The sequence below is a fragment of the Panthera onca genome, chromosome B2 (assembly GCF_046562875.1).
Source record: "Panthera onca isolate mPanOnc1 chromosome B2, mPanOnc1 haplotype 2, whole genome shotgun sequence".
Taxonomy (NCBI): Eukaryota; Metazoa; Chordata; class Mammalia; order Carnivora; family Felidae; genus Panthera; species Panthera onca.
The window spans coordinates 128,117,006-128,130,445 of NC_138343.1; the positions used below are offsets into that span (position 1 = coordinate 128,117,006).

General features: G+C 39.7%; 1 protein-coding gene across 6 annotated transcripts in view; it reads right to left on the reverse strand.

The window, feature by feature from the left end:
- Positions 1 to 13,440, reverse strand: part of HIVEP2 (HIVEP zinc finger 2) — a 204,961-nt gene that overhangs the window by 125,742 nt on the left and 65,779 nt on the right. Inside the window, exon 2 of one of the 6 annotated variants that reach the window (XM_060616808.3) lies at positions 886 to 982. The exons of the other annotated variants lie outside the window; for them this stretch is intronic. The gene's annotated coding sequence lies outside the window, so the exon portion shown is untranslated. The remainder of the gene's footprint in view (positions 1 to 885; positions 983 to 13,440) is intronic. 6 annotated transcript variants of the gene reach the window in all.

The following is a 13,440-nucleotide window of genomic DNA, read 5'->3' on the forward strand; positions in this document are numbered from 1 at the left end:
TGTGGGACCACTTCCAAAACGCCGTAATCTTTCCTAAACAGTTATGACCAACCAAAACAAAGCCCAAGTGCAGGCAGCTACCGGCAAAACCTAATCAGAATGGACGGTGATTTCATGAAACCTTTCAAACTCACTTTATTTTAAAATATAAATTGGTGCTGGCTTTTTTCTTTTCAGTAAATGATTAGTGACAATCACAGTACTACTTGGTGAAACACATTTAAATAGCATTCACATCTTTACCTGAAAATGAAAGGAAAAACCCCAAGTCACCCTACCTCACCAAAACTAAGGAAATACTGTGATTTATCAAAACACATAGATTTGGATTAAATGTTTACCCTTTTCCTGCAACTGAAGTGAGCCCTTTTATGGCCAGTTTTGAGGGTTAAAGTAAGATTTCATGCAGGACTGGGGTTCTTATTTCTTCCAAGAAAGATAACAAAACAAAACAGAGGCTTTATAAAAGTAGTTCTATGTGCATTTTTACATGATAAATAAAATCCTAAAAATACAAATTTCACCTTACGGAACATACTATGTGAATAGATTCAGAAGTTCACAAATTTCCCATTTGATGTCTTTCAACATATTGTTCCTATAGTTCCTAGCCTTTTTTGACGGAGGTACCTCTAATCCACTATTTCTCTATATTTCCAGTCTCCCCAACCCTAACCTCTGTAGATACTAATTCTCCACAGGATCTAATAAGGTCACACCAGCAGCTATAGGCACAACTTTTCCACCACCCATATTGGCAATATTCCCCTAACAGAAAGAATTTGTAATGCCAATCCTATAGCATTACACAGCTTCTTTACAGACACCGTGCAGCTCAGACCATGGCAGGAGGCCACAGCACAGAAACACAGAACCAAGATTCACCTGCCTTCAGTCCTCAGCTGTGTGCCCAACACGTGCTCTCCCGGCTCTCCCATGCAAAACTACACCATCCTTTTGGGAAATCCTTTGCATTTATTCACTAGGGAAAAAAAGAAAAAAAATATTTTTTTTACCCCAAACAAGATATTTATAGAAGCAGACTTTTTTCTCATTTCCACTTTTCAAAAAAAAAATGGATGTCTTGAAAAAAGCTGTTCATGCAAAACAGCAAATTCTAGGATACACTGAGAATTAAGCCAGTCACTGGCATTCTTTAGAATGGCAATACTATTTACAAATAATTGATGTACACAATGATTACCATGAGCTGCTATGTGCCTTTAATGTTGTTAAACATAAAAAAAAAAAAAAAATACTGTATGTATATTTGATTGAATCATTTGAAAACAGATAATCCATGAATGGAATATACGGTTACTCTTCATTTTGGGCACAGATGTCCCAGCCACTCTGGATTAAGAGGAATTTACCATTTGTGTATACTGAATGAAGCATGATCGTACAGCATGAGGATCACACACTACGTGAAGAAACAAGGCTGTGATTGTTCTCAACACTAGCCCTTCCGATCAAGCCCATGACATTTTAAGAATAGCTTCTAAAAGGATGACAATAAATCAAGAATAGATGAGGTGCTCCCTAGCTCCTGATTTTTTTTAAGGTGACCAGTAATTCTTCCACTTGGGTAAGGAATGAGTAACATCCTTCTAAAACACTGACTTTTCAGGGATCTGACCAACAGTAAAAAAAAGAAAACATATTTGCACCAATCCCTGAGCAGTTAGCATGACTTTTGCTTAGAACAGGAGGACATACTGTACTTAAATTTACCCACTACAAATGGTTCCCCTCCACTCAGCCATTGCTATTAAAAGAACCAAGCTGTTCTGAAGACAAGCAGGAAGAGGATATCCACAAAGTGTAGGTGGGATATTTTCATAGAGCTTCTCTAAATTCCAAGTACCTGAACAAACCGAACCAAATTAAAACCCCAACTCAAGCTTTAACCCCAGTTAATAATAAAAACAATGTCCACCTATTTCTCTTTTCAGTTCTATGAATATATTTTTATAAAAAACTATTTTAGGAAGACTGCTTACAAACGTTTGCAAAAAAAACCATGTCATCCTGAGTCTGAATTTCTTTTTCTTTCTTTTTTTTTTTCCGATTTTTTCCCGTAAAGTTCAGGCTTCATAAAGACACACCCAGTTGATTGCTTTTTAAAAATCTATTTTGTCCATGTAAATTAGCAAAACTCTCCAAACATTTTTATTGTTCTGAAAGCAATGTTTTTTAAAGACACCATGCCCTTAGTGAGTTGTAAGGGATATACTGAGTAGGCCATATATGCTTGTACCATAATAGCTGCCATAGGGATTCAAGACTTATAACTATAAATCATAGCCTCATGCTTAGGAGCTAACCACCTAGTTTAGGCAAGACCTGTATACATAAAACAAGTACATCCCTCTCTGAGTGGGATAAAAAAAGAAGAAAAATCCTTAAAGAATCTGGTTAGCATGGAAGAGAAGGAAGGACACTCAGGAGAGAACAGAAGTAAGCCCTGAAGACCTGAAAAAATGGCCCATTTACAGGACATTAAGGAGGTCAGCTGGACTGATCAGAGGGCTAGAGGCTGATAAGATTTAAAGCTATCTAGGTGGGACAGGTTCAGAGGCCACCTGTCCTAACACCTTTGTTTTACAGATAAGGAAACTGGGCTCAAGGTAGTGAATGTATCAACAAATACTTTGGAGTACTATTTACTCTACCAAGCACTGAGATGCAAGGGTGAGTGACAAAATGTCATTGACCTCAGTGAGTCCATAGTGGGGACGGACAGACAGAAAAAAAAAGAAAACAAACAAACAAAAAAAAACCCATAAACAATTACATTGATTATTTCAGATTCTGGTAAGTTCTAGGAGGAAAATAATGTGATAAAAGGTAAACTGGGGATAGAGGGAAGAAACTGCTCAAACCTTGATCACAGCTGGCCTGGCTGAGACTTGGACAAGAAGAAGCCATACCCAAGAAGAGCATTCTAAACAGGAAAAACAGTAAGAGCAAAGACCAAGACAGGAACAACTTAGCAAGTTTAAGGAACAGCATGAAAGCCAATATGGTTGGAGCCTGACGGGGAAGGGGTGTGTGGAGGGGGTTATGCTGCAGGCCATGGTGAATAGCTTAGATGTTAGTCTAAGGGTAATGAAAATTTTTATCAGAAAATCTTTAGCAGCAGAATATATTATATAATTTATACTCCCTAGGCTACTCTGAGGAGGTCAGGGAAGCTAGTTAAGAGCTTTTGCAGCACATGAGGCCAGATGCTGGTGGCTTGAACTGAGGCTATGACAGAGGAAACAGTAAGGAGTCTCACTCAGCATTTATTTTGGAGACAGAGCCAAAGGACTTCCTGGGTGTTATGTGTGGCCACAAGAAAAGAGATGGATTCTGGAACTTTGGCCTGACCAATGGGGAGCATGGTGGTTCTATTTATGGAAATGGGGAAAGTTAGGAGGGAGAGCAGAGCTGTAGTGGAGGGACACTGACAGTTCCCCTTTGACTATCATAACTTTGAGATCTTCATCAAACAGACAAGTGCACATACTGAGGAAGTATTGAAGTTGGGAACTCAGGAAAAAAGAATCCATTCATGGATATAAAACGAAAATTATTAGCATCTGCATGACATTTGAAACCATGTGATTATTGCTATCTTCTAGAAAGACAGTTTAGATAAAGAAGATAAAGGGATTGAGGACAGAGCCCTAGGGGACTATACCACTCAGGGGAATGCCAGCAAAGGAGACTGAGAAGAGGTAGTGAGTGACAGCAAAGCCTTACAACAAGGGTGTGCATGGAAGCTGGGAGAACCAAGCATTTCATTAAGCAAGGTGTGATGGTCAACTATTCCAAATGCTGTTAAGAGTTGAAAATATGAAGACACAGAAAGACCAGAGCCTTTGGCAAGATGTGTGGGAGGTGAGGAACTTGAGACATTAGTAGAGATTAAATGAATTTGAGGAGTGCTGATGAACTGTGATGTTTCCAGGCCAAGCAATCTGAAAGCAGGTCTCTGGATCCTACTTCCTGTGCTGTTTTTTGACTCTAATCTCATCTGTGGACAGTAAAGACCCCTTGAAGAATTGTGAGCAGGCAGGCGGGCTGCTGAAAGAGAGTTACTATAAATTTAATCTGATAGTGGTGTAGAGATCAATTCAAGGTGGAAGATACATGGTCTACAGCTCCAGGGTGATAAGAGCCTGCATTTACTAGGCCAAGAATGGAGATGAATGGGCCACAGAGCACCTCTAAAGAACACATAGCACCAGAGCAAGTTACGATGACTTTCAACCAAGTGCCACTGATAGCAGAAGTCATTTAACAAGGTGGGAGAAAATAATGTGGCAAAATACAAAATGGTTAAGTACTTTGGAAAAATGCCATTACGACTTATGTTGCATGACATCCGCACTTTAAAAGATGGAGTAAAGATAACTACAAAAGTATTGACTTTCCATATTTCTGTTGATCTTTATCATATATTATGAGTAGGCTTCTTTTATTATCGCCAATACTTTGAATAAAATATGTTAGTCTTCCTAACCATCTTTCACCTTATAGTACAGTCCAACATGTGTATTAACAAGCTCATAAAGTACATATATGCCTAATTATTTTTCATCAAGAATGTCACTTGGGTGGGGGATGGGCCAAATGGGTGATGGGCACTAAGGAGGGCACTTGTTGGGATGAGCATTGGGTGTTGTATGTAAGTCATGAAGCACTAAATTCTCCTGAAACCAATACTATACTATATGTCAACTAACTTGAATTTAAACAAAATCTTAGAAAAAATACATAAAGTGCCATATACTTAACTTTGTTGGGAAAAAAAAAAAAAGAATGTCTCTTTAATTATTCAATTTTTATTAACTGGCCACCTAATTGTAACTAGTCCCCGTGAAAAATATAAGTTCACAATATAAATCAGTATTTCCAACAAATACTCTAATAAATAAAAGTAATTAATTATGTAGAAGGTAAATAACACATTAACAGTTCAAAATTAAAACCCCACTTCAGAAGATTTCCATTTAATATTATTTACAATTTATATATCTTACTCCCTCCCTAAAATGCTTTACTGCCAATGTCCAAGGTGTATCTCGTTCCAATATATTGTATATCATTACACCTTTGGTCCAATTAAAGAAAGTAAAGGGGAAAAATTCCAGAGATTGGCAGCTGGATCCTTCATACTCCTTTCCCATACCTTTACTGGCCTTTTAATTCCAACACAAAAGGCACTAGAAAAATAAAAAGGTGGACCCCAGCCTAGTGAGGATCTAAGTGATTGTCCCCAGGAGAAACACACCATTACAAGGGGATGGAAAACATTGAGGATTATAAAACACTATTTTTTCTTAAAAAATTTTTTTAACTGTTCCTCCTTAGCTTTTCTCATGAGGAAGAAGCACCCCTTAATCATGGAAATCCAATTTAAAGGATGCAGGGTCACAATTTCCAAACAGATGCTGGGATTTTCTGTGCGTGTGCAGGTCAAAGAGCACCCCACAAGGCAATGCAGCACTCTTGGAATACATAATTTAACTAACATGCATGCACATATTTCCTTCCTCAATCTTTATAGGAGTGGAGGCAATTCTTGATATCCTAGACAATTGTCAAGCATATTTTTTTTATGTCACTTAAACTTCTGATGCAGTAAATTGTCTCCAAAAACTCTGTCAAACCCAAATCATATTGGCTTCAGTACAATGAGAAGACGATGCAAACAGAGTGTACTCTAAACTCACGCTAACAGACTAATTAATCAGCATTACTAACACATTTTCCAGATTTTAATATGTAGTTCAAAACACAGCTCCACATCCTTCTATATACAGTATTTTCCAGAACTATTCATTTCTAAATAGTAACAAAGCTATACCTTAATTAATATAACAAAAGGATGCATTTAAAAACTTTTTCTTAAGTTTTATTTATTTATTTGGAGAGAGAGGGAGAGAGCATGAGCAGGGGAGGGACAGAGAGAGGGAGAGAGAGAATCCCAAGCAGGCACTATGCTGTCAGCATGGAACCTGATGCAGGGCTCGAACTCACAAACCGTGAGATCATGACCTGGGCCCAAATCAAGAGTCAGACACTCAGTTGAGTGAGCCACCTCTGCACCCCGAGAATGCATTTGTAAACAAGTTTTCAGACCATGAGTTCCTCCAGGTGAAAATACAAAGAATGCTTCAGAAGCTACACATTATTGGAGAGGACAGTTGAAGGAAGAAGAGATGGTCCCGGCAGTGGTCAAAAGCCATCCCATAATCCAATGCAAGATCAGTGGCAACCCTCTCCAAGTTCCGTAGGAGATGAGCAGGCACTGAGAATGACATCAGGGAAGTACGAGAGTGTCGTCTGTACCTCCCCAGATGTCCTAGCGAGAGACAGACTTTTCCCTGTTTAAAGGAAAATCGGTCAGCAAATGTGTCTCAGTTGAGAGCTCTAGATGACAACTTTTGGGCAATGACAGGACAGTGACTATCGGGACACCAAGAGGCCTCTCTGCAATGCTAGAACTAGAGGCACAACACCTCCTCATTCTAATTACAGAAATTAGAGGGGTAGGATGGACACGAGGTTCCACAGGCAAGGGGAAACCATGGTACGGTACAAAGCACCTTAAACTTGAACTCAAAAGACCTGACTTCTATTCCTGGCTGTGCCATTCATAAACTGTGTGGCCCCGGGCATGTTATTTAGTCTGTCTGATGCTTTATTATATGACTTATAAACGTAGGAAGAGAGCCGCATCTGCCCTGTCCACCCTACGGGTTTTGTAAGAATTCAGTGAGACTATGTATTTAGAAGCTCTTGGCAAATCATCAAGTCTCACGAAAATGGAGATTTCTCATTTTAGGCGGGAGCACATCCTTTAAACTGCAGGCGACGGGGAGCCAGGGGAGATTTTAGATCTTCACAGTAACTCATTAAAAATGGTATTTTAGGAAGATGAGGCTTGCAGTGGAATAAGGAATTAATTGATCACTGGTAGAGAAATCTGAGTCAGGAATACTGTCTAAAAGACTGTAGTAGACTAGGTGTGACATAGCAGAACCTTTCCAGGGTGGTTGAAACAGTCAGTAGGGGATTTTTTTTTTTTTTTTTTTTTTTTTTGGATAAACGTGGATGTCGAGCATAAGGGATAAATATATCACAGATGACTGTTACATGAGCTACCATTAGAATCAGTCCAGGCACTCAGTCCTTCAGCCCTCCACTAACACCCCAAACTTAACCCCATTGCTCTGTTGGACCTTCTCTTGCTCTTCCATCTCAAACTCAGACATCCACTTGCTAATGGCAGACCCCATTCTCAAAATGTTTTTCACTTCCTCACAGCTGCTGAGGAGGCTCTTTGCCCTCATGGTGACTTCTGGTCCCTTAATCTCAGGTCCCTTCCCAAGCCATCTGAACTTCAGCTGTTTTGGCAACCAGGGATCACAGAGTCAGACATTTCAGTAACACCCTCGCCAGCTTTCTACAATCTTTCCTCACAGCATCCCATCTGTCCTTCCCATGCTCCCCTTCCAAACAGGGCTCACCCCACAGGCTGCTTTCACTGTTTCCCTGGGTTACATGGCAATACCAGCAAAAACCCCTGAATTCCAATGAATTCTTTCAGGACAAGGACCATGTCTGTTCACTACTGTATCCACAGAAGCTAGCCCAGGGCCTGGCATCTAGAACATCCTCAATGAGTGAAATTGATAATATTTGGAAATCTTATAATCCATCTGTTCTGTTTCTTCACTTTTCTTGGCTTCCAACTACCTCCTCACTGTTCCTCTTTATCAGGTTCTATTTTTCTTCCTATCCCCCAAATAAAAGTATTTCTCAAGGTTCTAAACTCAGCTCTCTTACATTCCCCTTTTGTTCACCTTCAACAGAGACCAGTTCCCACCAACAAGCAGTAGAACATTGAGATATTTCCATTATTTTCACGAGGACCCAAATTCAACACTCCTGCTAAGGGTCCCATAACTTGAACTCTGCTCCAGGAGGGAAAGCTTCGCCAAAAAAAAAAAAAAGACTCCAATGAGAAGGAACAAAGGTCAGAAAGGAATTGGACCCTCCCAGTGGGGACAACTGAGCCTCAAATGGGATTGACAGGCAAGCCTTTGCCACCAGACACAGTCACCAACGTGTCCTACATTAATGACAAAGAAGCCTCTTTTCTCAGGAATCATTACTTTCCTTTAAAAGTCCAGGTTCTCTGAGGCCTGAGGGCTTTACACGTTTAAAGTCATTTGGTGCCCTTCTTCTAAGACAGTCTTTCACCTAAAAGAGAGAGGTCTGCTTCAGCACTTCATTACAAATGGGGAAAATGGACCCATGCCACTGAGACCCTAGTCCAAACCTGCCCCTTTAGCCTACACAGCTTTAACTCTGACTGGGTGTGCAGACAAAGTTCATCCTGTAGTTGGGCTCCATATTGATTCCTCCTACCCATCACTGACCCGACACAACTCAAAGCCACATTCGTAACCGCAGGCTCCTCAGAGTCCTAACTGGACAGAGCAGTTACATAAAATCAACTCTGTCTTTTCCCCAATGGTCTTGCCTTTCTTTTCTCTGTTACTGGGACCCTCATTCCTTGAGCCGCTGGAGTTCAAATCTCAGTAATCCTTGATGCCTCTAGTGCTCGGTTTGGATCAAGCATGGGACAGCGACCATCTTCACCCCATGCTAGACTCAAGTTTCCTGTGTTTTTATCTTATCCTTTATGGTTAAAAAAGGCATAGATACTTTCTCATGGTTGGTAATATATATTTCTGGTTTTTCTTAAACTTATTCCCTCAGGAGGAAGATAAATTATTTATTGGACTATGCTATGTGGTCTTATGAATACCTCTCAACTCATATAAAACTAACCCAAATAACAGAAGGAAACCATTTTCAATATGATCTGACCTAGTTCACACAGGAGTCATGTTGTGATTTGACAGAAAATGAGGCACTTGTGGGCAATTAGTTATTTAAATATCTATAAATCTCCATGTCAAGAATTTTTAAATGGCCAGTAAAAAAATCTAAAAGTTTGGTAAGGGGGGAATTGTTTATATAAAATTCTGCAGCCAGTGTATTTGAGAAGATGAGTGTAGATAATTCCAGCAACCTGCCTGACACATCACAAGAATTCCCCCACACATGTGCTTGGAAGATATTCCCACCCATCCTTTAATTTTGAGGCGATGAGGTAGCATCGTGTAACTTTAGTAAGTCAGAAAAATGCCTTTGATGAAAATTCTTGGACTTAAGTTCCATCATTTGTATTTAAAATAAAATGGCCTCTAAGGTCCTGCTTTCAGGATAGTTAGACCCACACGAGGTTCTTTCTTTCATAGAAAATATATCTTCTTCCAGACTATGTGAAAAGAGTAGAATAAATTATTTCCACTACAAATACGTTTATCTAAATCTACTGTTGTCTACACAGTGCCTTTCGTCTGTCACTGAGCTCCCAGTCTCCTGTTCTATGAAAGCCCTTCCCTTTGCCCTTCCTACCACTCAACAGGAACTTGTACCCTGCTGACTCGAATGATGACATCTTGTAGAAATCTGAGCACCTCACGGTGGATCCATGCATCAGTCGCTGAGGGACGCTGCCAACCTCTGTCACCGGAAGATTAAGACAACACATTTAAAGCTGCAAACATTGCCCTAACTAATTAGCAGTTTTGTTTCCATTATCGGGGCTGCAGGAGGACTCAGCCTAGCATCACCAAGCACTCTCCTAACATCATACATATGAGGTTAGAGCCTTTCGGCTCCTCAGCCCCAACAAAGAATCTCCAGTGGGAGGTCTTGCCCTTTAGATGATGTAAAGACAATGTGTAGTTTCGAGTATAAAGCTCATTGGTTTATGAGGCTTCAGAATCTTCCTCTGTAAGTGATAACAGTAAGATATAAAACTTTTAAAAACTTGAACACTCATTGGGAAGAATTCATAAAACTAAGGAATCCTTCAATGCTATTAATATACCAGTTACATAGGTAAGAAGTGGAAGAATCATTTACCAAATGAAATATTTTTACATTCTCCCCAAATGAGCTTTATAAGTGGGTCATTCAATTGTTCTGACACTATCATTTAGGTATTATCCTAATTGTAGGTGAATTTGAGGGTTTCTTTTTTCCTCCTTCTATGTTCCTACTGAAGCAACATACCTACAAGAAGGTAAAATTAAGTGTCATTATCACCTGAGTGTTTTAGGTAGATTTGGTGTTTGCATCACCCTTGTAAGGCCTACAACATAATGAGAAACTTAGTTAAAAGGATAACATATTAACCAGGAAACTCTATCGGCTGCACTGACCAAAGTCATACACCAATCACTCACACTGCATTGGAACAGTCTGATTATCCATAAGCAATGAAAGTGTCTCCATAGAAACCAAGTATACAGTGGAATTCACTCGCGGTGAAGGATCTGCTTTAACAAAAAGACTTCAAGCCAAGATTTTGCTCTAACTCAGGTTTACACATCATCATACACTGATATCATTAAATATTACACCTTTGGAATGTCACAGTCCTGAAGATTACAAAAAGCTCTGCACATGGGGAGGGAGAGGGAGAAAAAAAAAAAAAAGGTTTGGAAGAAAAGATTTGCATATGTAGTTATAAAAATACCAAAGCAGATTCCATGCTAAGCGCTGCCAAAAAGAGAATAATTACCATTGCCCATCAGCATGCAGCCTTGAAATTATATTCTCTTCTCCCGGCAGAAGCAGTCATCAGATTATCAAAATGAGGTTATCCTGACTAAACTCAAACAGTTCTTGTACGGAATAAGCACAATGCAATCAACAGACAAGCAGCGATTTCCCTCCCACACAAACTATAATCTTTTGTGAAATATATTTTTAATGAAGGATGCATAGCCCTCCTACATGTTTGGTTCTGCTCTCACACTCCTCCACATAAAAGCATACATACATTTTAAAGAGAAGGAGAAGAATTTTATAGCTTCTAATAACATCCCCTACAATGTAGGGCAAAAAAGGAACGCTAGCATCTGAACCCCCAAATGTATCTTTCTCATATAATGTTACTCTTACAAAAATAAAGCAAGTTACCAATGGCTCCTAGTATGCTGAAATAAGCACAAACAATGGATCTCACCGAAATTTTAATGATTTCTTTCTAATTAGATGCATTATGAAGGCTTAATTCATTCAACTACTAATGACTCAAAACCCATGAAATCGAATTTTAATCTTTCACCGATTTCATATTATAAATTGAGTCATACTGCTTATTCAAAAAGCAAGTTTTTGAAAGGTTTTTTTTTTTTTTTTTCTAGGTGAGGTTTATAGTTTTCTTTTTCCTTCAATCAGCTAAATTTTAAATGTCTAACACTAAAACAATAGGACTGGAGAGCTGGATAGATTTTTACCATTAAGATAGCTAGTTGGAACTGAGGCCAGAAAAGTAATTATGTATGCCCACGCCCACTCAATGGAATTGTAAGAGGCAAAAAAGATACAGATAAAAATCTCTCCACTAGAGCTTATTTACCCCACACAGCACCTGTTCCAGGGCACTAGGCTCTGGGATATATTTTTGAATTCGGTTCCTAGGAGGCAAGCCATTAAGAAATTAGTTACAGTGACAAGTAACCTTGATAATCTGTTACATCAAGGGGCTATGCCTTCCTTCTGGGAGGGGGGCAGGGGGCGTTGGTTAAAGCCAAATCAATAAATGTTATTTTTCCATAAAGAAATAATCTTAAAAGATCAGAAAACCAATTTTGCCTAAATGCTTAAATGATGTAATTGCTTTACTCTAATAGGAGTGTTTTAATTTTGTCTAATTGTCATTTAAAAAGCAAAATCATCACTGAAAAGACAGCCTGCAAAACACTGGCAAAGCAGAGTTTGTTTGACTCACAGGTGTACCTCGGCCCATCAGCATAGAACCTGGTCTGTTTTAACTTAGCCAGAGGTCAAGAACTACTGCAAACAAAGCAACACATCAAGGGAAGACAGAGAGGAAGAGGCAAAAAAAAAAAAAAAAAAAAAAAAAAGAGAGAGAGAGAGAAAAGAGGAAGAAAAGAAAGAGATGAGAAGACAGGACTTGGAAAAAAAAAGTTTAGGAGATGGATTTGCACATCGGAAGCGAATGGAGCTGCTGAAATGCTGGTTACTCAATCTCCATAGCCAGTTCAGGAGCCCCATGCTCACAGGTGTACAAAAGACATGGGGAATGAAAATCCATTTCCACACGTGTCCGCCAATGCCCGGTTCTACTCCGCAAAGCATGTGGATGTGAGGCGCAGGCTAACTTTCAGAATCACCTCCAAACATATCTAGATGAAAGACAGCACGGATTCCTGCTTATCACTACGAATGCCGGCACACCTTTCAATGCAAAGCCTCTGTTCTACACAGGATCATAATAGTCCAGGCTCCCGTGGATAAAACCTGGCTAGCTGATCTGAAAAAACAAAACCCCAACTCATTAATGGGAACTCAGTGCCTTCCCCGGCCAACCCCACAGAGTCCCTGGGTGTCTCCATGGCAAGGTTCTGACTGTCCGCTCTCTCAGGTTCCGGAAATGCACCTTTCCCCACACCCAGCCTCTCAGGGCTAAGGAACCAGCTGAGCCAGAATTGCCGCTGTTCACAAAAGGAATTCCCCCTCCCTTCCCCTCCTTCTCCCTCCCCTTTCTTCCTTGTCCCTCCTCCCATCATCCGCTGGTGAATAATATCACTCTGCTACCTGCCTGGATCAACACCGTGAGCCCCTGTCTTCAAGCATTCAGAGAATTTAACAGCCTGGAAATTCCTGTTGTCCGTTCGCTGAGGTCACAGATAAAACTAAACAACAGCCGTGGTTCCCATCAATCATAAGTCACTCACTGATAGAATGTATGGTAGGAGACCTGATGTAAGCAAGTAACCAGAGAAAATACCCACTGATGACGCATATCCAGGCATAAAAATAGTTACAGGGCCCTCAAAGGGATTATTCAACAGCCTACATTTAGACTTTCTTACAAGAGACCTGAAGTCAACGTGCAGCAGTTAAATGGCTGGGGAGAGTTGAAGCTTTCTTTAAGCTTCCTCAACAGACATAACCACAAATAGCTGGTTGAAATAAGCGCCTGCAATAACAAGCTGTTTAGTAAATTTTAACACAACTTTATAAGCATTAAACCGCACCGCCAACTATCTTATAAAATGCCACGTAACCCTCTCTTTTATTCATGTTCTCCTTCATACAACAATTCCTCTTTTTCAAAGCAAGCTCCCCAGACATTAATACTTAATTGGCCCAAAGAAAGATCATATCCACTGCCTTCCAAATAAATGTGAGAAAAATAACATAAATTGCAGTTCTGCATTTATATCCTTTTAAAACACGCTTTTAAGTAGAGCTAAGCTTAATTATAAGTTTCAGCAACGAAACTGAGGTTTTGCATACCATATTTGCAATTATATTTTTCCTGAA